The sequence below is a fragment of the Schistocerca gregaria genome, chromosome 2 (genome assembly GCF_023897955.1).
Source record: "Schistocerca gregaria isolate iqSchGreg1 chromosome 2, iqSchGreg1.2, whole genome shotgun sequence".
Taxonomy (NCBI): domain Eukaryota; kingdom Metazoa; phylum Arthropoda; class Insecta; order Orthoptera; family Acrididae; genus Schistocerca; species Schistocerca gregaria.
In genome coordinates, this window is record NC_064921.1 from 886,372,868 (window position 1) to 886,397,279 (window position 24,412).

General features: G+C 42.7%; 1 protein-coding gene across 1 annotated transcript in view; it reads right to left on the reverse strand.

Moving 5' to 3' along the window:
- The window catches only part of LOC126335314 (acyl-CoA Delta-9 desaturase-like), a 251,487-nt gene extending 232,668 nt beyond the window's left edge, over positions 1 to 18,819 (reverse strand). The window contains exon 1 of the mRNA XM_049998462.1: positions 18,771 to 18,819. The gene's annotated coding sequence lies outside the window, so the exon portion shown is untranslated. The remainder of the gene's footprint in view (positions 1 to 18,770) is intronic.
- Positions 18,820 to 24,412: the final 5,593 nt, after the last annotated feature.

Here is a 24,412-nt window from a genome sequence, read left to right on the forward strand (position 1 = left end):
GTTGATGGACTACATTTTCTAAGCACTCTCCCAATGAATCTCAACCTGGCACCTGCCTTACCAGCAATTAATAATATATGATCATCCCACTTCAAATCTTTCCGCGCGCATACTCCCAGATATTTTACAGAAGTAACTGCTACCAGTGTTTGTTCCGCTGTCATACGATCATACAATAAAGGATCCTTCTTTCTATGTATTCGCAATACATTACATTTGTCTATGTTAAGGGTCAGTTGCCACTCCCTGCACCAAGTGCCTATCCGCTGCAGATCTTCCTGCATTTCACTGCAATTTTCTAATGCTGCAACTTCTCTGTATACTACAGCATCATCCGCGAAAAGCCGCACGGAACTTCCGACACTATCTAGTAGGTCATTTATATCTATTGTGAAAAGCAATGGTCCCATAACACTCCCCTGTGGTACGCCAGAGGTTACTTTAACGTCTGTAGACGTCTCTCCATTGAGAACAACATGCTGTGTTCTGTTTTCTAAAAACTCTTCAATCCAGCCACACAGCTGGTCTGATATTCCGTAGGCTCTTATTTTGTTTATCAGGCGACAGTGCGAAACTGTATCGAACGCTTTCCGGAAGTCAAGGAAAATGGCATCTACCTGGGAGCCTGTATCTAATATTTTCTGGGTCTCATGAACAAATAAAGCGAGTTGGGTCTCACACGATCGCTGTTCCGGAATCCATGTTGATTCCTACAAAGTAGATTTTGGGTTTCCAGAAATGACGTGATACGCGGCATGGTTCGCTTTATTTGGCTCGCAAACCATACAGTTCGTTCACGAAAGTGAATGCGCGTAAGATTTGTATGTTAGCTCTATTTAACGGTACGTTTTATCCCTTGTCTATGTGCTGTTCCTGTTGTTCTGTCTGTGGTATACATAAATAAAAGATTCTAATCAGTGAACATGTAATAAGACAAAAAGGACAGAACATGTCCAGTCAGTAAAGACATCAGTTTATAAAAGTTCAGCAAATCGAAGAAACTCACTCCTGACAGAGAACGTACTTACATTTACATAACATCAGTTGCTACATAAATGTGTGTAAAACAGAATGACTTCGAGTTTCAAAACAACAGTCTTAGTCAGTTTGGTGACCTAGCTATGGGTTCACCTCTTAGCACTATACTATCTGAGATTTCATGAACAATTTCGAAAAAAAATTTGTTACAGAAAGAGCCAGTGAATTGTAAAATTAAGTGCCGATTCAGATACGTCGATGGTGTGCTATGTCTATGGACTGGTACGACTAGAAACTCAGATACACTACTACGGCATTTAAACTCACAACACGAGAAAATTCATTTTACATTGGAGCTGGAAGGCTCTTTTATAGGTTTCTTGGAGCTTAATATAGAAATTAGTACAAGAAAACACAAAGATATTTACAGAAAACATAGCTACTGATGCAGTAATGCCTGAAAGCTCCCAGTATCCACACAGTCACAAACAAGCAGTTTTCCATTCAGTGGTGCATTGCCTCGTATCTGCAGACTTTCAAACATAACTAGAAACCATCAAATGAATCGCTTCTAATAATGACTACAGATTTGCCCTGATTGATAATATTCTACGAAAAAGAAAATGAACAAAATCACATCATTTCTATACACTGGGCAACCAAAATCACTCAATAGTTTCAAAACGCGGAGCAAAATTCCACATATTGGTTACATTTCAGACAATCTTGTAAAAATGTTAAAGTACCGCAACTACAGATATGCATTTTATTATACCAATTACATATCATAATTTTATTCCATATTAAAGACAAAATTCAACCCTTGGTACATAGTGGTGTATTTAAAATCACAGTGTATATTTGTCAGTCAGTCAGAGCTGTGGCAATTAGAATACGTGAACATGAGAGAAGATGGCTATTAAGAAAGAATGATTCGACCTTTGCACATCATCTTTTAGCAGAAAACCATCCATATGATGTAGAATGTGAAGTTTTATATTCTGTCAAAAAGCAGGAAGATGACTCTACTGGAAATAAGGGAAATCAAAAACCACATGACACAGAATATCATGCTAGTATTAAACTATCAGACCCAATTTCCATTTTCCCTCTTGTTACATTTAGTTTCCGTTGCAAATAAGAGGGTAAGTTATATCATTTCTCTTCATTTGTTATGTGCATCTCTACATAAAAACGTTGCTTGCCCCTTTTTGGTTAATGTGATTTCTGTAATATTTTCTTGCGTAAACATTTTGTCATTTTTGTACCTTGTATAAAAAATATCTGTTTAAGTCGCACATCACGTTTATCTGTGTTTGCTTGGGAAGCTCGAATCCGGTTCTTGACCAAATAAACATAATTTTGTAGAACATTCGGAAGTGTTATCCTTTTTAAAGTATATCTATTAATATCGTAAGAAAATCTCACAACCTTTTTGGGAAACGCCAAAATGGAAAAAAAGTAGCCAAACAGGGCTTAGACCCTACACCGCCTTAACTTCTGTACTCACTACAATAGGGTGCAGCTTCGTTATAAGCGACTTTGCAGTTTATCTTATAGTCTTCTGTAGTGACAGCAAACGGCGCAAAGTGGTTTACATCGTACGTCGGTGACAGGACAAAAATGGTGTCAACAGGAAAGAGTGTAACGTATACGTCATCCAACAGGGAACCAATTGCATTTGATGACTCACAAGTTTCCACCTTAGGGCCCCTACTTTTTCTTGTGTATGTTAATGATGCTTCAACAGTACCATTACGAGACACCAAGTCTAATTTGTTCGCAGATGAGAAAAACTTTGTAACAAACAGTAAACAACTACAATTTTAAAAAGAGTGCTTAATGAAATTTTCATGGACATTTAACAGGTGGTTCCTACTCAGCTTTTTGTAACTAAAAAAAGCTTAAACATTTTTGAAAATTGTGATAACGCCTAAGTTTTTCGCACTTTTGGGTGAATTATGAAATAGCGTAATCAATAGAAGTTCATTCACCACACCGAAGGCAACTGTTTTGCTAACAGCAGTCCATACCTACGGTCAGCCTCGCTAATAAAGCACTACAATCCAGGCTACTCGTGCTTTATACCGTTGACTATAGAGCATTCTCATAGCTGTGGCTGCGATGAATCTTTTCCCGCTCTCCTCAAAACGTTCGGCGTCTATTTTTTTTTAGGTACGCTAATGCGTGGATTTTCCGTAGGTAAAGTGATGAGACTTCTTCCTCTGCCAGACATATCCTGCAGCTGGCCCCGTTTTTATTTTTATTTTTTGAGTCATTGAAGTGTACTTCCAACAATATTGTAGACTATAATTAAGAAACACGCAGAACTCATTTTTATGACAATGCATTGTTGGCTGTTACTGATTGAAGGTGCTATATTAGACCTTTCACCACACTTCACGGCTAGAACGGTGTAGTGATAAAAAAATTGGACTGCAGAGCAGCAAATCGAGTTCGTTTGTGAACGTTCTTGCCACTCAGAACAGGACAAATATCCTCGCACATTCGTTGGCCAGAGAGCACTGCGGCACTCATAAGAGGAATATTATCGAAACCGTACGTCATGGATTTAGAAAGCATCAAATCATAATTTTTAAACACATTTTCCTGACGGTATTACGTATATAAGTTCAATCTTGCTGCTTCTTCTTTTCTGAAATACTCTAAAGAAGCATTTACGTAAGAAGATGGTTAAATATTAAAGTGATATTGGGTTTTTGAACACACAATTAACGAGTAATCACTAGAATAAGTGACATCTTTTAAATAGCTTAGCGTGATTCACAGTAGTGAATAAAGGCAGATCACAATATGTAGCGTATAATAAAGACAAAAAATCTGACTTGCTTTCTTTGTTAGAACTAATTCCCACTAATTCCACACTTGCTAGGTGGTAGCCTTTAAATCGGCCGCGGTCCGGTAGTGTACGTCGGACCCGCGTGTCGCCACTATCAGTGGTTGCAGACCGAGCGCCGCCACACGGCAGGTCTAGAGTGACTTCCTAGCACTCGCCCCAGTTGTACAGCCGACTTTGCTAGAGATGGTTCACTGACTTCTACGCTCTCATTTGCCGAGACGATAGTTAGCATAGCCTTCAGTTACGTTATTTGCCACGACCTAGCAAGGCGCCATAGTCAGTACTATTGATATTGTGAATCATGTACCATAAATAGCGACGTTCGTCATCAATGGATTAAAGTTAAGTATTCTACCAGCTACGTCCGTTTTTCTCAATTCTAATTCCCTTGTCATGTTCCAGACCTCACGCCAGCCTGCGTGAGCTAAAACGCGTGCATTTCGGCCTCTTTTTAGGAACACGGTTGGCTCTCCTGCCAACCACAACAGTGAGCAACTCAAATTCAGCGAAAAATAATATGCTTTTAATCTAGGAACACTCATGCGATCGATTTCCGACCGTTAAGCATCAGATATAAAGTCTCACGTCTGAAAAAGACAGCGAGCAGGTGAAATTTTAGCAACGGCGGTAATAAATCATAAAAGCTCTCTGCGCGAAATCAGCTCAAGCAAGAGGACATGATATCAACAGAAACCTAGACTCCTTTTCTTGAACTAGAACCATCTAGCTCCATTTGTATTTTACTTTCTATGTCCTCAAATCTGTCCAAGAAATTGCTGATTACTGATGAAAGGTCATTCATAAGGCAGGGGCCCTAGGATAGAAACTTGTGCAAAACCATATGTAATTGGTTCCTAGTATGATGATGACTGCTTAATATAGGACTCTTTCCTAGTGGCGTTATATCGGCAAGGACACGTCATTCGTAATGGGCGAAACCGACGGATGTGATGGTAATTTCGGGAGAAACGCTAGTGAGTATTATATGCCCATAACTGTCTACAGTATGCGTAAATGACTCACATAGCGGTTAACGTCAGCAACTCAGTAGAACTGTTCGAGGGCGAACCTGTTGCCTATAGGAAAGCTGCACCGTTAAAAAGATTAGCGAGATGCGAAAATACGTGCAGAGAATCGACGATTGCAGCATTGACTGGTAGTTGATCCTGAAAATAAATAAATATAACCTATTGCTTATCAGTGTAACGCGGATTTTTAGGTCGTAAAAAGTGCTGTTCAGACACCTAAAACGGGCTCTTTCTGTAGCTAATTTAGGCTATATAAAACCTGCAATAGGCCCTAAAAGGTACTATGCGGAAGAAATATACTATAAAACATACAGTGTTGACATATTAGCATATTATTACTGATTAAAAACAAGGAAAATGAAACTATGCAAAGTTGCAGAACACAGCAAAAATTATACTACTATAACATTCAAACTGACCCCAAACCTTTTTAGCTTTTCCAAGATAGGAATACATTATAAAGCACATAGCCTCCCGTTGAGATACGTGTAATATATAATTTAATAAATGTCGGATAAAAGAGTGGTTTCAAACATTCAGATCATAGTTGAATTCACAGTAAGTAACTAAAACCTTTTCTAGGTTTTCCAGAGAAAAAGTATGGCGCATGTTTGTCAGTATTATTTTATATGCCGATGGAGAACGTTCTGCATCAAAGGTTGTGACATGTACGTATTTTTCTGTTGCGCATCTTTAACAGGAATGCTGCCATCACGGGAGCTCGATTTTTCGCTTAGTATGTATGCTGCTGCTCACAAGTCCTTCAGCCCGGTGTTCTTCTGCAAAACCTTTCCCATTTTTGCCTGTCCTTTTTCTCGTACTTCACTTGGACCTTAATTTTCTCCAATAAAGAAATAACATTTCCATCTGTTATATATAGTGGAGAAAGGCTGACAGCCAGTCTTACACGACTATACTTTGAATTAGCTGTTATCGGCATTTTCTTCTGTTGAATTGTTCGCCTGCAGAAAGTAGAAGCAGTCCACTACGTCCTGCGGGTTAATAAAACAAATCGATAACTGCCTTGCTTTCCTACAGTGTGAGCCCGTATATAACCAAGATGATCGACGAGGGTTTTTTTACAACGAATAGGCAGGTTTAACTCTCTAGTTGTGTAAGTTATTTCTTTCATCTAAGGTCAGTTCAAGGCGTATGAATATCTGTCTTCAAGGAGTCACGCAGTTGCCCAGGATTCTGTCAGTTCCAGATAATTCTCTTCCGTCCCCCAAATATCACCTTCAGTCCTCCCACTTTCGATTCTTGTAAGCAGTTCGTATCTTTTGAAAATATAAGAATTTTGTTACATTTTAGAATTAGGCACCTATTCGGATTTTGAAGCTAAAATAGGAAAAAATATGGACTAATGTCGAAATAGGCAGTTTTAGATGCTGTAAAATTGACGGTTTCGAGTTTAATTAGTCACGAAACGTGTAAGTACGAGTTTATTTGCAACGAGGATATCAGGAAAAGAGTAGGCTTGAACCTAAATGTCCACGTTCTACTTACGAGTATGGAGAAGCGCTGTACTACTTTGCGATTACGGCTGTTGGCGATCAATTGCCGGAAACAGTAACAGCCGTAAAATGCCTTAAGCAGCCATTCGGAGCAGCCTGAAGCGGAATGGCCACATAAAAAGCAGGTCAGGTGCCTGCATGAGCTTCAGCGGGAGAAGTGTAATTATTCTACGGAAGACGAGGATTACAAAACACTCGTACGAGCGATTCCTGTGTATTGCTCACCAGTCTGGGAATCGTATTAGGCTGTATCAACAAAAGAGACAGAGAATATAGCGGCGCGACTCGTCACGGCACCGTTTAGTAAGTGCGAGAACGTTACGTAGATGCTCTAGTGGCAGGTGGTACCAGAGAGGTATTGTGCGTCACTGAGAGGCTTACTGCTGAAACACATGAGGTCAAACGTTCCAAGTAGTTTCCCTGAAACGTCCCACGTCTCGTGTAATGACCACGATTAGAGTCGATTCCAGAACATTTTCCCACACAAACGAGTCTCCCTCCTTTTCCCTCGTATACTGTTGCCTGTCTCGGTATTCGCTACTAGTTTTAATACGCCATGTGTACAAGTCTTGCACTTGGGAGCCTCTGGTACCCATCTCAGAGAGCCACCCCAAGCGGCCGCTACTGGCAATTGTGATTCCGTCCTGTGCACAAAACTTCCAGCTGTAGCGCCCCAATCGGCGCGTTGTGTCGCTTGGGCCTTAAACTGGCCCTGACCACAAAGAAACGTCCGAGAAACTAAAGCTAATATGGAAGATTACCGACACTCGTTCTTTCCATGTGCCATTCGCGAATGGAGCAAGGAAGGGGTACGGCAAATGGAATTGAACGTTTGGCGTCATTGGCCGGGAGGCCCCTTACGGGGCAGGTCCGGCTGCCTTGGTGCAGGTCTTCAGGTCTTATTACATTCGACGCCACATTGGGCGACCTGCGCGCCGGATGGGGATGAAATGATGATCAAGACAACACCCAGTCCCTGAGCGGAGAAAATCCCCGACACAGCTGGGGATCGAACCCGAGCCTCTTAGGACGGCAGTCCGTCACGCTGACCATTTAGATACCTTTTTTTTTTTAATTTAATTTTGTCCGCTTTCGTTCGTTGCATCTGCTGTGGGGTGGACGTCGTAAGACATCCGTTTTAAGTTCGTCGTTGATCGGTTAACTCAGTTTTTTTTTTTTTTCCTACAGAGGGCAACTAACCGTCTGACCGAATACGCTGAGCTACCGTGCCGGCGCTATTGCGGTGGACAAGGGGTGCGCTAACAGTGGTGCGAGAAGTACCCTCCGTTACGCTCCGTAAGGTGGCTTGCGGAGTAGATGCAGCCTCGACCGATCGAAGCACTTAGAAGAGAATTATAGCATACCTTCTAAACATCTCTCTGTCGCTGACACATTAAATGACAACAAAATAGCGATGCGAAAATCAACCGGTTAAAACCGACACCGGTATTTTAGTTCCGAATAACCGGTACTTTTCGGTTTTTGTTTGCTCTCGGTTATAAGAGGTGTTTATTTTTTACTAATAACCGGGAAAAAACCGAAATATAGGAGGAGTACTAAAATTTTTCGTTTTTGAATAAACCTTTTTTTAAAAAAGGAGTAGCTTTTATTCTTAAAACTTGCATTGGTTTAAAATGTTGCGTTATTATAGAAAATAGGAAAACCGATCAGTGTTAGTTTAATAACATTGTCGATAGAAAGGAGCAACAAGCATATTGGCATAAAAACTGATACAGCACAGCTGAGACAATAATGTCCCTGATGCCTTGTGTGGTGGATAAAGGTATGCGTGTACGTGCCGTGTGGAAAACTAGCCTTCGCCTCGCCTGCCGGTGTCTGTGACCGTGCGGTTCTAGGCGCTTCAGTCTGGAACCGCGTGACCGCTACGGTCGCAGGTTCGAATCCTGCCTTGGTCATGGATGTGTGTGATGTCATTAGGTTAGTTAGGTTTCAGTAGTTCTAAATTCTTGGGGACTGATTACCACAGATGTTAAGTCCCATAGTGCTCAGAGCCATTTGAACCATTAAGGCTTTGTCTGTGAACTAGCAAAAGAAGAAGGAAATTATGCAAACAGTAATAAATTAAAAGCTTAACAATTCATTTACAGTATATAATAAAAATAGCAAGTAGCTGATATGCTGCCTGTGCCTACATAATATGGCTTTCCCCGCTTGTCAACCTTGAAACGGACAAATTATATCGAAAAATAGTCCATCAACCGAATTTTTTATCCTTTAGCACTGATTATTCGTAATGCCCGAGGAGTGGTAAGGCCTCCGAATACAAGACTTCCGAGCAGACTTTCAAAGAATTAGAATCAGTAGAATATTCGTGATTTTTTGTAGTATTCAACCACTTACGACTTTCCGAGAAAATTAGCGAACGGTAGACGAACTAAGTTTCCTTTTCTTTACCCATTTAATTTCATATTTTTATTCTACGTATCTTGAAACTTACTCAGAATTTTTCAATCCTTGTTCAATTTCTACGTTTATTGTAGCAAAAGCAGGAACAAAAAAATCGAAAATCAGTTACTTCAGAAACCGTTTATTTGGGGCGCTTTTAACAGTCAGGTAAAAGTGGCGTGGAAAAGAAACGATGTAACCGAAAACCGATTGTTTGAGCAATAACCGCCACCCCTACAACAAAAGCAGGAAAAATTCGCTTAGTTCGGTTTCTCCATTCACGGGATCACTATGCCACTATGGATCGATTGGGATTTTCAGCACCTCCTCAGCCACAACCACAACAGACAGCAAAACACGCCCCTCGTCAGGTGACATAACAAAGCTGGGTGCAGGGCCATTATCTGCCTCATAGAAACACATCTGATGGCGTTTATGTAACGACAACGGTCATATTACTTAACATTACTGACCTTCACTGGCTTTTCTGGATCCGTACGATTCTTCATCTCGGATGTCACTTGCCACTGTGGTGAGAAATAGACGTTGGTGACTAGCACTGTCGAAATGAGCATACGGTTAGACTCATCCTCAATCTGAACGTTGGACTGAAGACCGGACTAAGAATAGCGTAACTGCAAATGGCAAGCGCTTCCCATCCTCCCATAGCAGCTACCCAGACAATTACACATGGACTACAAAACCATTTCGTGTTTCTTCACATACAAAAATCATTCTCAGGCATGAAATAAGTGACAAGGGACAGAAAAAAATCCTACCATCGAGTGAGGAGTGAACGCTGAAACTTTGGATCTGTAGTAACTCTTTCTTAGCTACCGGGGTACACGTTTTGATCTACAGACATAAAACGGAATAGCGTTTAATGTCCTGGCAGTGATGATGTTACTAGAGATGGGGCATAAACTTGGTTTGAGGAAGAGTGTGGAAACAAATCAGTTATGTCGTTTTTGGAGGAATCAACCCTACATTTGCGTAGATCTATTTGGGTCAACAACGAAAAACCTAAATCTGTATTGCACGATTTGGATTTGAATCTCGGACTTGCTGAAGCAGAGGTCAGTGTCTTCATCACTATACCACGTACCACGTTGCACTTACGTGGGTACTCCTTACCGCACTAATGGAAATGTCACAAGCGGTACATAACTAATTGGTGTTATGTAAATTGGGGGTAGAGAGGGGGGGGGCAGGAGAGGAAAGGGAAAGAATTCATAATGTCAGCTGCATCGGGACTTTATGCGGAATCAGCGGCGAGAACTGAAAAAGTATGTTGAATAGCGATTCGAAGCCATGACCTCCTGCTTACTAGGAGTTGCGTTAACCACTGCGCCACCTCGACTCTCAGCGCACCTCTCGACTGATTCCCATTTCTTTCTTTTCTCCCAGCCCCGCGCTCCATCTTCAATCTTCATACGAGGGTCACTCCAAAAGAAATGCACTTTATTTTTTAATCCATCCTTTATTCTACACGTTTTAAAGTTTTTACAGTGTGTAGACACATCCTTTAGGAACAGTATTTTCATTTCTGCACATAATTTCCATCCCTCTCAACTGCCTTACGCCAGCGTTGAACCAGTGCCTGTACACCAAAAAATTCTGGACCAACCTGTTGGAGCCACTGTTTGGCAGCACACACAAGGGGTCATCATCTTAAAACCTTGTTCCACGAAGAGAGTCTTTCAGTTTCCCAAAGAGATGATAGTCACATGGAGCCAGGTCAGGACTGCAAGGCGGGTGTTTCAGTTTTGTCCATCCGAGTTTTGTGATCACTTCCACGGTTTTTTGACTGACATATGGCCGTGCATTGTCATGCAACAGCAAAACATGCTGCTTTTGCCGATGTGGTCCAACACGAATCAGTCGAGCTTGAAATTTCTTCAGTGTCGTCACCTATGCATCAGAATTTATGGTGGTTCCACTTGGCACGATGTCCACAATCCTTCGGAATCGAAAAACACGGTAACCCTAACTTTTCCAGCAGAAGATGTGGTTTTGAATTTTTTTCTCGGGTGAACTTGCATGATGCCACTCCATTGATTGCCTCTTCGTCTCTGGTGAAAAATTATGGGGCCATGTTTCATCACCTGTCACAGTTCTTCCAAGAAATTATCTCCACCATTCTCGTACTGTTACAAAAGTTCGCCGCATACCGTTTTTCTTGTTTCTTTGTGAGCCACTGTCAACATCCTGGGAACCGACTTGGCACAAACCTTTTTTAACGCCAACACTTTCAGTATTCTGCAAACACTTCTTTCCCCTATCCCAACGAAGCGTGACAATTCGTTCACTGTGATGCGTCTGTCAGCAGTCACCAGTTCGTTATCTCTCTGCACATTGTCTGGAGTGTGTGCAGTACGAGGCCTGCTACTGCGAGGACAATCCTCAATATTGCCGTGCCAGCTTTCATCACGTAACCTGCTTTGCCACCGACTAACTGTACTGCGATCGACAGCAGCATCTCCGTACAGCTTTTTCAACCTCTTGTGGATGTTTCCCAATGTCTCGTTTTCACAGTACAGGAATTCTATGACAGCACGTTGCTTCTGACGAACGTCAAGTGTAGCAGACACCTTCAAGACATGCTGTGACAGCGCCACTCACGGGAACAGGTTGAACTAAGTTTGAAAACAAGCAGGAAGGATGTATCTACACACGTGAAACTTTCACACATGCAGAATGAAGACTGTATTTTTACAAAAATACTGTGCATTTTCCATTTCCGCAATATTTCAGGTGCAACTATTTGGTGATTTAGCCTGTATAGGGAACCAGAGGTTGACTACAGCAAGCAGGGGCTGTAGGCTGCAGCGGTTATGTAGAGGTGAATAGTTTTCTCACAGGGTGGGCTAATGCGGAGAGTTGCAATAAAGCAGACTTCGTATTGAAGAGAGAGAGATAGATAGATAGATAGAGAGAGAGAGAGAGAGAGAGAGAGAGAGAGATGGGAAGAGGGTGGGGGTGGGGGGGATTTTAGCAATATATCACTGTATTATAACACATACATCTCTAAATACCTTGATGTAGATGTATCGCTCAGTCCTAATGTTCCTTCTTCCTTCCAAATAAATAATAAGTGAAGCACCAGTGAGTGAATCAAACAGCTCCTAAAAGTGAAACTTCCAGGCAGATTAATACTGTGTGATGGAGCGAGACTCGAACTCGGGACCTTTACCTTTCACAGGCAAGTGCTCTACCACCTGAGCTACCCAACACGACTCACGCCCCGTCCTCACAGCTTTAGTTCCGCCAGTACATTGTCTCCTACTTTCCAAACTTCACAGAAGCTCTCCTGCGAACCTTGGAACTAGCATTCCTGGAAGAAAGGATATTGCGGGGACGTGGTTCAGCCACAGCCTGGGGCATTTTCACTCTGCAGCGGAGTGCGCGCGGATATCAAATTTCCTGGCAGATTAAAACTGTGTGCCGAAGCGGACTCGAACTCGGAACCTTTGCTTTTCGCTGGCAAGTACTCTACCATCTGAGTTACCCAAGCACGACTCACGCCCCGTCCTCGCAGCTTTACTTCCACCATTACCTCATTTCCCACTTTCATATCAGCGAACACTCCGCTGCAGGGTGAAAATCACATTCTGGAAAGATCCCCCAGGCTGTGGTTAAGCCATGTCTCTGTAATATCCTTTCTTCCAGGAGTGCTAGTTCTGCAAGGTTCGCAGGAGAGCGTCTGTAAAGTATGGAAGGTAGGAGACGAGGTACTGGCAGAAGTAAAGCTGTGAGTACCGGGGGTGAGTCGTGCTTCGGAAGCTCAGATGGTAGAGCACTTGCCCACGAAAGGCATAAGTCCCGAGTTCCAGTCTCGGTCCGGCACAGTTTTAATCTGCCAGGAAGTTTCATATCAGTGCACACTCCGCTGCACAGCGAAAATCTCATTCTAGCTCCTAAAAGTGTTTTATCTGTCGCGATGCAAACATAATTGTCTCATCTTCCTGTCAGGGACCGGATGGTGCAATAAATAATATACTGGAAGGAATCATTTCAGCAACAGTTGCGCCAACAGCAGCTGCATCCGGTTTCTGACGCGTATTTCTTTTGTGAGTGGTTTACTCGTGTAAACAAATGTGTGATAATAATGAAAATGGAACACTACAGCCGTATGTTCGAAGTGGACTATTTATTATTCACACGACTAGTCTCAACACTACATTTGCGTCGTCTTCAGGTCCTACTATTAACCAAATAAGTACTTCCAGTCATTGGCTCATGTATCATAGCACTCATATAACTAGACGTCGTGCACTGCTATCCATCAGGAGTGTACTCCAATGGTGGACCAAGGAATTTCAGCTGTCGCGACACAGCTCGCGCACTGCTTGAAGATCGTACATTGCGTCCAGCAGTCTAAGCCATGGCAACAGTAACTTCTTCAACAATTATTTGTGGCGTCATTGTCCGTCGGCCTCTTCAAGGAACATTAACCAAATCGCCAGTTTATTCGAACTCCAGAATGGTGTTCTCCAATCCCGGTGCAGAAAGACGGCCTCTCCATATTCCTTTAATAGCGTCGATACACGCGAAGAGCAGCAACACTGGTGCTGTTTTGATAAAACAGCTTTAGAGTAAATCCTTGCTTACCTTGTCAACAGCCATGCCTCCTCTCTGCAGTTGTAATGTACACCGATGCTTGTGTTTCAACGCTTGTCGCCGTACCAGCCCGGCATCAGACGGCAAGTCATGACAGTTACATCTACATCTAAATCTACATCTGCATCTACATCCATACTCCGCAAGCCACCTGACGGTGTGTGGCGGATGGTACCCTGAGTACCTCTATCGGTTCTCCCTTCTACTCCAGTCTCGTATTGTCCGCGGAAAGAAATATTGTCGGTATGCCTCTGTGTGGGCTCTGATCTCTCTGATTTTATCCTCATGGTCTCTTCGGTGAAGGTATGTTCTCGAAACTTCAACAAAAGCCCGTAGCAAACTACTGAGCGTCTCTCTTGCAGAGTCTTCCACTGGATTTTATCTATCATCTTCGTAACGGTTTCGCGACTACTAAATGATCCTGTAACGAAGCGCGCTGCTCTCCGTTGGATCTTCTCTATCTCTTCTATCAACCGTATCTGTTAAGGACCCGACACCGGTGAGCAGTATTCAAGCAGTGGGCGAACAAGTGTACTGTAACCTACTGTCTTTGTTTTCGGACTGAATTTTCTTAGGATTCTTCCAATGAATCTCAGTCTGGCATCTGCTATACTGATGATTAATTTTATATGGTCATTCCATTTAAAATTACTCCTAATGCCTATTCCCAGATAATTTATGGAATTAACTGCTGCCGGCCGGAGTGGCCGAGCGGTTCTAGGCGCTACAATCTGGAACCGCGCGACCGCTACGGTGGCAGGTTCGAATCCTGCCTCGAGCATGGATGTGTGTGATGTCCTTAGGTTAGTTAGGTTTAAGTAGTTCTAAGTTCTAGGGGACTGATGATCTCAAAGTTAAGTCCCACAGCGCTCAAAGCCATTTGAACCATTTTTGAATTAACTGCTTCCAGTTGCTGACCTGCTATATTGTAGCTAAATGGTTCAAAAAATGGCTCTGAACACTATGGGACTTAACATCTATTGTCATCAGTCCCCTAGAACTTAGAAGTACTTAAACCTAATAAACCTAAGGACATCACGCAACACCCAGTCATCACGAGGCAGAGAAAATCCCTGACCCCGTCGGGAATCGAACCCGGGAATCGCGGAGCTAAATGATAAAGGATCTTTCTTTCTATGTATTCGCAGCACATTACACTTGTCTACATTGAGATTCAATTGCCGTTCCCTGCACCATGCGTCAATTCGTTGCAGATTTAAAAAAATATTCAAATTTGTGTGAAATCTTATGGGACTTAACTGCTAAGGTCATCAGTCCCTAAGCTTACACGCTACTTAACCTAAATTATCCCAAGGACAAACACACACACCCATGCCCGAGGGAGGATTCGAATCTCCGCCGGGATCAGCCGCACAGTCCATGACTGCAGCGCCTAAGACCGCTCGGCTAATCCCGCACGGCGTTGCAGATCCTCCTGCATTTCAGTACAGTACAGTAGTAACACTACTAACGCAAATCCTAAAGCGCACAGTGTGAATATCATTCCTTTAAAATTGGGTACCCATAATGTAAATACTTTTCCGACTACACTGGCTCAAGTACCGAGAGTGTAATTACAAGCACCGTACACGTGATGACTATTGGGTGTGTTTCACATTACCGGAACTTTTCAGTTGGAGGTCGCAACATAGCATACCCCAGAGGATTTGCACGTACAGCTATCGCCACCTTTCGGACTGTGAATAACGTCCAGCCACTTGCACGAGTGGCATGGGAACATCACAGCGACAGATCACACAGACAGTTGGCTACAGTAACAGGACTACAGAAAGAGCGGTGACGAAATGGTCTCAGCACGGCGACAAGGGCAGAGACGGGTCCGCGCAGAACTTACGACTAGATATCCTCGGTATAGCGAAGCAGCTTAAATGACTTAATAAAGGCAAGCCTACAGGTTCAGATTGTATGCCATTCAGGAGTAAGCTCATACAATAGTTTCATACTAAGCAGTCATATACAACCGCTCGTTAGGCGAAAGATCCACACCTAAAGACTAGAAAGCTACACACGTATTTAAGATAAGAAACAGGAGTAATCTGCTCAATCACAGACTCGTATCACTGTTGTCGATTTGTAGTAGCGTTTTGGAACGTGTATTGTACTCCAACATTGTGAAACACCTCTACGGAAACGGTCTACTGACACACAGTCCACACGGGTTCAGAAAATCGTACAACTAGCTCTTTATTCTCACGAAGTGATGAGTGTTATCGGCGGGGGATATCAAATTGATTCCATATTTTTGGATTTCCGGAAGGCTTTTGACACCGTACCTCAAAAGCGACTTCAAATCAGATTGTAGGTCTATGGAATATCGTCTCAGTTAAGCGACTCGATTCGTGATTTCTTGTCATAGTAACTGACGGGAAGTCATCGAGTAAAACAGAAGTGATTTCTGGCGTTTCCCAAGGTTGTTTTATAAGCCCTCTGCTCTTCCTTATCTATATACATGATTTAAGAGGTAATCTGACCAGCAGTCTTAGGTAGACGCTTCTATCGTTTATCGTCTACTAAAGACATCAGAAGATCAAAACAAATTGCAAAACAATTTAGAAAAGATATCTGTATTATGCGAAATTTGGCAATTGACCCTAAATAATGAAAAGTATGAAATAATCCAAATGAGCGCTAAAGGGAGTCCGCAGCTTGTGGTCGTGCGGTAGCGTTCTCGCTTCCCGCGCCCGGGTTCCCGGGTTCGATTCCCGGCGGGGTCAGGGATTTTCTCTTCCTCGTGATGACTGGGTGTTGTGTGATGTCCTTAGGTTAGTTAGATTTAAGTAGTTCTAAGTTCTAGGGGACTGATGACCATAGATGTTAAGTCCCATAGCGCTCAGAGCCATTTTGAGCTAAAGGGAACTCGTTAAACTTCAGTTACACGATAAATCAGTCATATAAAAAGGCCGTAAATTCAACTACATACCTAAGAAATACAATTACGAACAGATCAAACCGGAAAGAACACACAGAAAATGTTGTGACGAAGGTGGACCAAAGACTGCATTTTATCGACTGAACACTTAGAAGATACAACAGATCTGCTGAAGAGATAGACTACTCTACGCTTAACGGTACTCGGGTACTGCCGCACGGTGTCGAATCTCACCAGATGGGGTTACCGCAGTACATCGAGAAAATTCAAAGAAGGGCATCACATTTTGTTTTACCGAGAAGTAGGGGAGGGGGCGCGGGGAGTGTCACGGAGACATCATTAATACAAAGTCCTTCTCACTCCGGCGGAATCTTCTCTCGAAATTTCAATCACCAACTTTCTCCTCCGAATGCGAGAACAGTTTGTTGACGAGTACCAACGTAGGAAGAAAGGATCACCATAATGAAATAAGAGAAGTCAGAAACCGCACGAAAAGATACAAGTGTCCCTTTTTTCATGCGCTGTTCGAGAGTGGAATAACATTATTGTGAAGATGGTTCGATGAATCCTCTGCCAGGCACTTATTTGATTTTTGCAGAATAGCCAAGTAGATGTAGACGTGTTCAACCAACGTTCCGGACGAGGACAGCTTTACCTTTGTGCGTTGAATATCTCCACAGAGTGTAATAAGTGTCTGATGGTACTTCAAGGCGCATCTCTTTTCATTTTCCAGAATATTTCCGCACGTTTTATATTCATGCCTCTATAAATATTTATTTCGGGGGTACCGTCACTTGAAGCTGATTGCCGAAAGATTCTACCGCCGCCAACATACATTGCGCGTAATGCCCACGAAGATAAGATACGAGAAATTAGGGGTCATACGGAAGCATACAGACAGTTATTTTTTTCATCGCTCTATTTGTGAGTGAAACAGGAAAGGAAAGGACCAGTAGTGGTACAGAGTACCCTCCGCCATGCACCGTACGGTGGCTTGCAGAGTATGGATGTAGATGTAGAACCTGTAGATCTCGTTGCCCCCTGCACCTATATATGTCATCATCGTCCCGCTGCAGCACGGGAGCAAAATAACTGATAATGGTCGAAGTAGAGAGGATATAAAATGTAGACGGGCAATAGCAAGGAAAGCGTTTCTGAAGAAGAGAAATTTGTTAACATCGATTATAGGTTTAAGTGTCAGGAAGACGTTTCTGAAAGTATTTGTATGGAGTGTAGCCATGCAGGTAAGTGAAACGTGGACAATAAATAGTTTGGACAAGAAGAGAATAGAAGCTTTCGAAATGTGGTGCTACGGAAGAATGCTGAAGATTAGATAGGTAGATCACATAACTAATGAGGAGGTATTGAATAGAATTGGGGAGAGGAGAAATTTGTGGCACAACTTGACTAGAAGAAGGGATCGGTTGATAGGGCATATTCTGAGGCATCAAGGGGTCACCAATTTAGTATTGGAGGGCAGCGTGGAGGGTAAAAATCGTAGAGGGAGACCAAGAGATGAATACACTAAGCAGATTCAGAAGGATGTAGGTTGCTGTAGGTACTGGGAGATGCACAGGATAGAGTAGCATGGAGAGCTGCATCAAACCAGTCTCAGGACTGAAGACCACAGCAACAACAGCATCTATACCTTGCAAACCACCGTAAAGTGCATGGCAGAGGATTTCTTCCTGTTTCATTCACGCATGGAGCGCGGTGGAATGATTGTTTGCATTCCTCTGTGCTTGCTGAAATCATTCTAACCTTATCCTCACTAACCCTATGTGAGGGATACGTAGGAAGTAGTAGTATGTTCCTAGAGTCATCATTTAAAGTCGGTTCTTGAAATTTTGTTAATAGACTACCTCGGGATAGTTTACGCCTATCTCCCACGGATCAAACAAACCTGTGACCATTCGTGCTGCCCGTCTCTGTATACGTTCAACATCCCCTGTTATTCCCATTTGGTACGGGTCCCACACACCCGAGTAATATTCTAGAGCACAACTGAGCCTATGTGACCATTCCGTTTCATATCCGTTTGAAGTGTGACACCTATGTATTTGTATGAGCTGGCCGATTCTAACAGTGACTCATTGATATTATTGTCATAGGATCTACGTTTTTTCGTTATGTGAAGTGTACAATTTTACATTTCTCAACATTTAAAGCAAGATGCAACCTTTGCACCACTTTGAAGTCTTATCGAGATCTGACTGTATATTTACACAGCTTATTTAAGACAGTACTTAATTATAGAGAACTGCATCGTCTCAAAAAGTCTGAGTTTCAACATGAACAGCATAGGTTCCAACACACCTGAAGTTACTTCTACATCTGACGATGATAACATGCTGTGTCCTCTCTACCAAAAAGCCTTCCATCGAGTCAAATTTCACTCGGTAGTGATACGTGCGAGTGTACGTGTAATTATATGAGGTTTTGTAACTTGGCCTAAGTAGGGAGCGGTGACCTACCTTTAGCTGCTACTGCTGGAAGTGCAGACGCGACAACCCGCGAGGAACTGACCCGCGGTGGACAAGACCGGCACTTGACAGCTCCGCCCCCACCCGGCGCGGTTCTGCACGCGACTCGCGCGAAGCCTGGTGGCGGAAGGCCGAAGGTACGCCGCGGTTTCTCCTGCGGCCTCTGGACACGGCTGCCAGGCGCCGTAGGCTTCCCGACGAGAGATGGGCAAACTCGTTCATCCTTGGGAACTAGTTCACTGCTGATGGTTCTTCTTTGGGAACCATTCATTTTTACTCGTTCACCGTTCCTTTGTGTTTGGTATATGGTTCTTACGAAAAACTGAAAACTAGTAGTGTAGGTGACTGAAGGATGGAGGGCACGAAGAGGGGGCACTTGCCTGCCCCCTGGAGTGTAGAGTTTCTTTTCATTACAGAATTCTTACACACTTTCAGAAGTAATTTCTGTGATTCCGCAGAACCTCTCGGTTAGCCAACTGTAGCGTTGTGTGGCTGATCGCAGGGAAATAATATAGGGTGGCGCACGGAAAACCGGCCCCGAGTACAGACTGCTGGCCAATTACAGACGATGTGTTGCCGTTACGAGCAGATACAACAAACAGACAGACAAACATGTAATAATTAGGCGGTGAAGAAATGCAGGCAACAATCGCGAAACAATCGATGACGATGTGTAGAGAGCTGGAGAAGAGAACATGAAAATCTCACGCGACGCGCATGGGCTATAGAACATGCAGTCTCGTAAACCTGTTGGTAGCTGTTTCCCAACTTAACAGACCACAAGTGTCTTGTATGAAATTCTTCGTTTCGACTTCCACTACATAGCTATGCTACGTTGTAAACGATAATCGTTTACACCCCATATATACTTCACGTTGCCTCTGAGTTTGTAGCATAAAATAAAATACGGTTTTCTCATCATACTTGTGTCCCATGCTTAGTAAAAACTAGCTTTTTATGTTGCATTATTAAATAAAGTTTTTGGTTTGAAAGCTCCTCCTGAACAAATGTTTTTGAGATAATAAGTAAATACGATTTGATGGCAATCTATGTCTTTTCAAATGGAGAGGCACTGCTTTTCCTACTGAGCCAAAATGACCCACAATCCACTTTTTCTTTTTATTTTTTTATTTTTTATCAAAGAACCCAAACTAGAGGGATTCAAATTGGAAACATCCAAACTTAAAAATAATTAGAGCCTTCCTAAATGTAATGTTTTGTATATGAAAGATACACGAAAATCGTTTTATAAGAATTTTCTTACACTAAAAATTAAGCAAATTATTGAAAGTTAGTTGCTAAATCAAGTCGATGAAACCAACAAATATATGAATAAAAAAAACTTGCCTTGTTATAAGTATGTCTTCTGCTGTTCATCGATATAATGAAGTGAGCTGATATGCAATTTTTCACCAGAAAAGACGTACCTATTACATATAACTTAATTTTTATGTAATTTACGTAACTATAAAATTCTTTTTGATTACCGATCGTGGACGCTGAATAGCCAGACCCAAGTGCAAGAACAGTTTGGAACACATGTAAAATGGGCGAGCGCAGTGAACGAAACGAACAACTGGATACTGAACTAACTAGGAGCAGTCGGCAGTGGAATTGAGACAGGTGGTCATGCGAAGAACGACGAGTGCGGCCGAGGGAGACGGAAACTGAGACGAACACGCGACCGAGGCTGGAACGAGTACTGCCGAAGTGACCGCCGCGACCGAAGTGAACTAGTGAGCTATGAACCGATCGTTCCTCGTTCCTGGGAACTGTAAGTAGACCGCCGCGACCGATGTGAACTATGAACCGATCGTTCCTCGTTCCCGGGAACTATAAGTAGACCGCCGCGACCGAAGTGAACTATGAACCGATAATTCCTTGGAATTCGTTCCTCGGTCCTTTCGTTCATCTTGGTGGACCGTTCCTTTGCATCCGTTCGTTCGCGAACTACCCATCTCCATTCCCGACCGTGGGCTTCGCAACCTCTGACGTCAACGTGACGTTTCCGACCACAAATAGTACAGGCGAGGTTTTTCTGACCTTCAAAGGAAGTCACAACGTTTGGGAAGGCTCTGCCGACCCTTTTGTACTAATAATATCCCTTCGCATTTTATCCGGTCTTACAAGCGAATGGTTCCTCTGCTATGCTAATGTGGTATGAACTTCCGTTCCTTTCTTTTATCACGACCACTTCCTCCAGATCCTCAAACGCCACCCGCTCCGTTTAGCCTTCCGGATCCGCTTATCTTACCCCAACCGCATCTTCTACCAACTTGTAAAATTCCCCAACCTACTCTTCCATCTTGAACACCTCCGGATATCCTAGTTTATCCGTAAACTCGACACCACTCATCCCCTAGTTTCCACCCTGCTTACTGATCGTGGTAATCCGCTGTCCCTCTATTAGCACATTCCAGCAAAACTACATTGTAACTAACTTGTTTCTACGGGTTGTTACGTTAAGATTAGGGTCGCCACCGACTCTATTCACACAACTAATCAAAGGTTTGGCCGAGTCGGAAAATTAATTAATTTTGTAAGTAGGCTGTTTAGGTTTTTGTATTGGTAACGCCACGTTGCGCTCTCTATGAAAATCACTGGCTGTGCTGTGTGCAGTCTGTGGCTGGTTTCCATTGTTTGAATTTGCTCTTGTAGTGTTGGGCAGTTGGATGTTAACAGCGCTTAGCGTTGCGCAGTTGGAGGTGAGCCGCCAGCAGTGGTGGATTTGGGGAGAGAGCTGGCGGAGTTTTGAGAGCGGATGATCTGGACGTGTGTCCATCAGAGACAGTAAATTTGTAAGACTGGATGTCATGAACTGCTATATATATTATGACTATAAAGGTAAATACATTGTTTGTTCTCTATCAAAAACTTTCATTTGCTAACTATGCCTACCAGTTATTAGTGCCTTCAGTAGTTAGAATCTTTTATTTAGCTGGCAGTAGTGGCGCTCGCTGTGTTGCAGTAGTTCGAGTAATGAAGATTTTTGTGAGGTAAGTGATTCATGAAAGATATAGGTTATTGTTAGTCAGGGCCTTTCTTTTGTAGGGATTTTTGAAAGTCAGATTGCATTGCGCTAAAAATATTGTGTGTCAGTTTAAGCATAGTCATTCATAATTTTTCTAAGGGGACGTTTCAATTCGATCACAGACCAAAACTCATAAAAATTCATACGTCGTGATATCGCTCATAGGGGATGCAATGTAATTAATAGCATTTCCCGTGCACTGTTCACGACAATCAACCATTTAAAATAAAATAGCAAATGCATTAACACTGTGCATAAGATCAGCTCCCTCCAACACACCTGAAAATAAGACTTAATCTAAAGCATTTGTTCTAAAATAAAAGGGGAAACTAATCATTGGACGTGTGCAGAAGGAAATGCGTTGGATGTGCTAACGGGAAAGCTACGAGGTGAGTGGCTTAGGTGCAAAAACGTAACCTCAGAATACAAGAGATGATTGTGGATAAAATCATTTATTCCAAAGATATGGATGTGAGACATGTACGCAATTCCTGATAATATTAATTCCTAAAACATTAAAGAAAAGCATCGATACATCCACCTTTTTAATCTACACCTAAAATCATTGGTGTGAATCATTCATACTGTAAGTAGGCTGTTTAGGTTTTTATGTTGGTGATGCCACGTAGCGCTCTGTATGAAAATCACTGGCTGTGCTGTGTGCAGTCTGTGGCTGGTTGGCATTGTTGTAATATTCTCTATTGTAGTGTTGGGCTGTTGGCTGTTAACAGAGCCGTTGGAGGTGAGCCGCCAGTAGTGGTGGATGTGGGGAGAGAGATGGCGGAGTTTTGAGAGCGGATGAACACTATTAAGGTAAATACATTGTTTGTTCTCTATCAAAATCTTTCATTTGCTAACTATGCCTATCAGTAGTTAGTGCCTTCAGTAGTTAGAATCTTTTATTTAGCTGGCAGTATTGGCGCTTGTTGTATTGCAGTAGTTTGAGTAACGAAGATTTTTGTGAGGTGAGTGATTCATGAAAGATATAGGTTATTGTTAGTCAGGGCCATTCTTTTGTAGGGATTTTTGAAAGTCAGATTGCATTGCGCTAAAAATATTGTGTGTCAGTATAAGCATAGTCATTTATAATTTTTCTAAGGGGACGTTTCAATTTGATCACAGATCAAACACTCATAAAAATGCATACGTCGTGATATCGCCCTCAGGGCATGCGATGTAATTATTAGTATTTCCCGTGCACTGTTCACGAGAATCAACTATTTAAAATAAAATAGCAAATGCATGAACACTGTGCATAAGATCAGCTCCCTCCAACAAACCTGAAAATAAGACTTAATCTAAAGCATTTGTTTTAAAATAAAAGGTGAAACTAATCATTGGACGTGTGCATAAGGAAACGCCTTGGATGTGCTAACGGGAAAGCTACGAGGTGAGTCGCTTAGGTGCAAAAACGTAACCTCGGAATACAAGAAAAGATTGTGGATAAAATCATTTATTCCTAAGATATCTATGTGAGGCATGTGCACAATTCCTGATAACATTAATTCCTAAAACATTAAAGAAAAGCATCGATACATTCACCGTTATAGTCTACACCTAAAATCATTGGTGTGAATCATTCATACAACTGCTGTTGCCTGATAACTGATCACAATAACTCGTGAAACGGTTCACGTTTCGCAGTACACCCGCGTGCCCACGTGGTTTGTGGAGACGCAATTTCTAGGTATTGTGGCCAAATTTCAACAATATCACATCAAGCAATAATGAACAGTTAACATTCTTTAGAACAAATATGAGATCGGACAGTTAGTGATGACGGTAGCCCAAAAAATTCTAATGTTCAACCACGTGGTTGGCTCCCCACGGACGAAAGATACATAAAGCAAGGAAAATTTGCGAGAAGGCAAAGCTATAAATATTTAGAAAAATGAAAGCTTATATAGGCACAGCTGAAGGCAAACTGACATTCATACAGAAGCGAGTGCTCACTTGTTATCGACACCTTTGTGTGTCGCTCTTCCGGCGGATCCAAGTCTGCTATAGAAATTTACTAAAAGAAGACTGCCAAAGTTTTGGATTCCTTGCTGCGACAAGGCAAAGCAATCTTTCAGAGTTGAAAAGCGAGACCAAAAGCTAACAGCTCTCCTCTCGCCAAGTAACAACGCGCCACGCGGTCAGTCTAACTCACCCTTCTTCGACTGGAGCACAGCTGTGGACGCTTCCCGTACCAGCGGCAGACCGCCTCCCATTTACTTCTCCAGCCTCTTCCACGCTCCGCGTGGCCCGGAAAACCCAAAGATGCCATTTTCGCCACCAATCTAACGCAGGTGGATTTCTCACAAGTAGCGCAAACCTCTTTGCCTACTTGACCACTACGAGAGTCGGCTATTCTGTACAACTGCTGCTGAATCTGTATAACTATCGCAGACTTTCCGCAGCAGACTACGTCACCGTCTAGCAACGTGACACCCAACCACATTCATTCAATCACACCACTATGAGAGTTATGAGAAAAGATAAACAAGGAAAAGAAAGAGAAATGTTAGTGAAAATGTGCTACCGGACTAATGAAAGGTGGCTACAGGACGCTTCCAACATCTCCACACCCTCCACGTTCTCTTCCAACGAAATTTTAGGC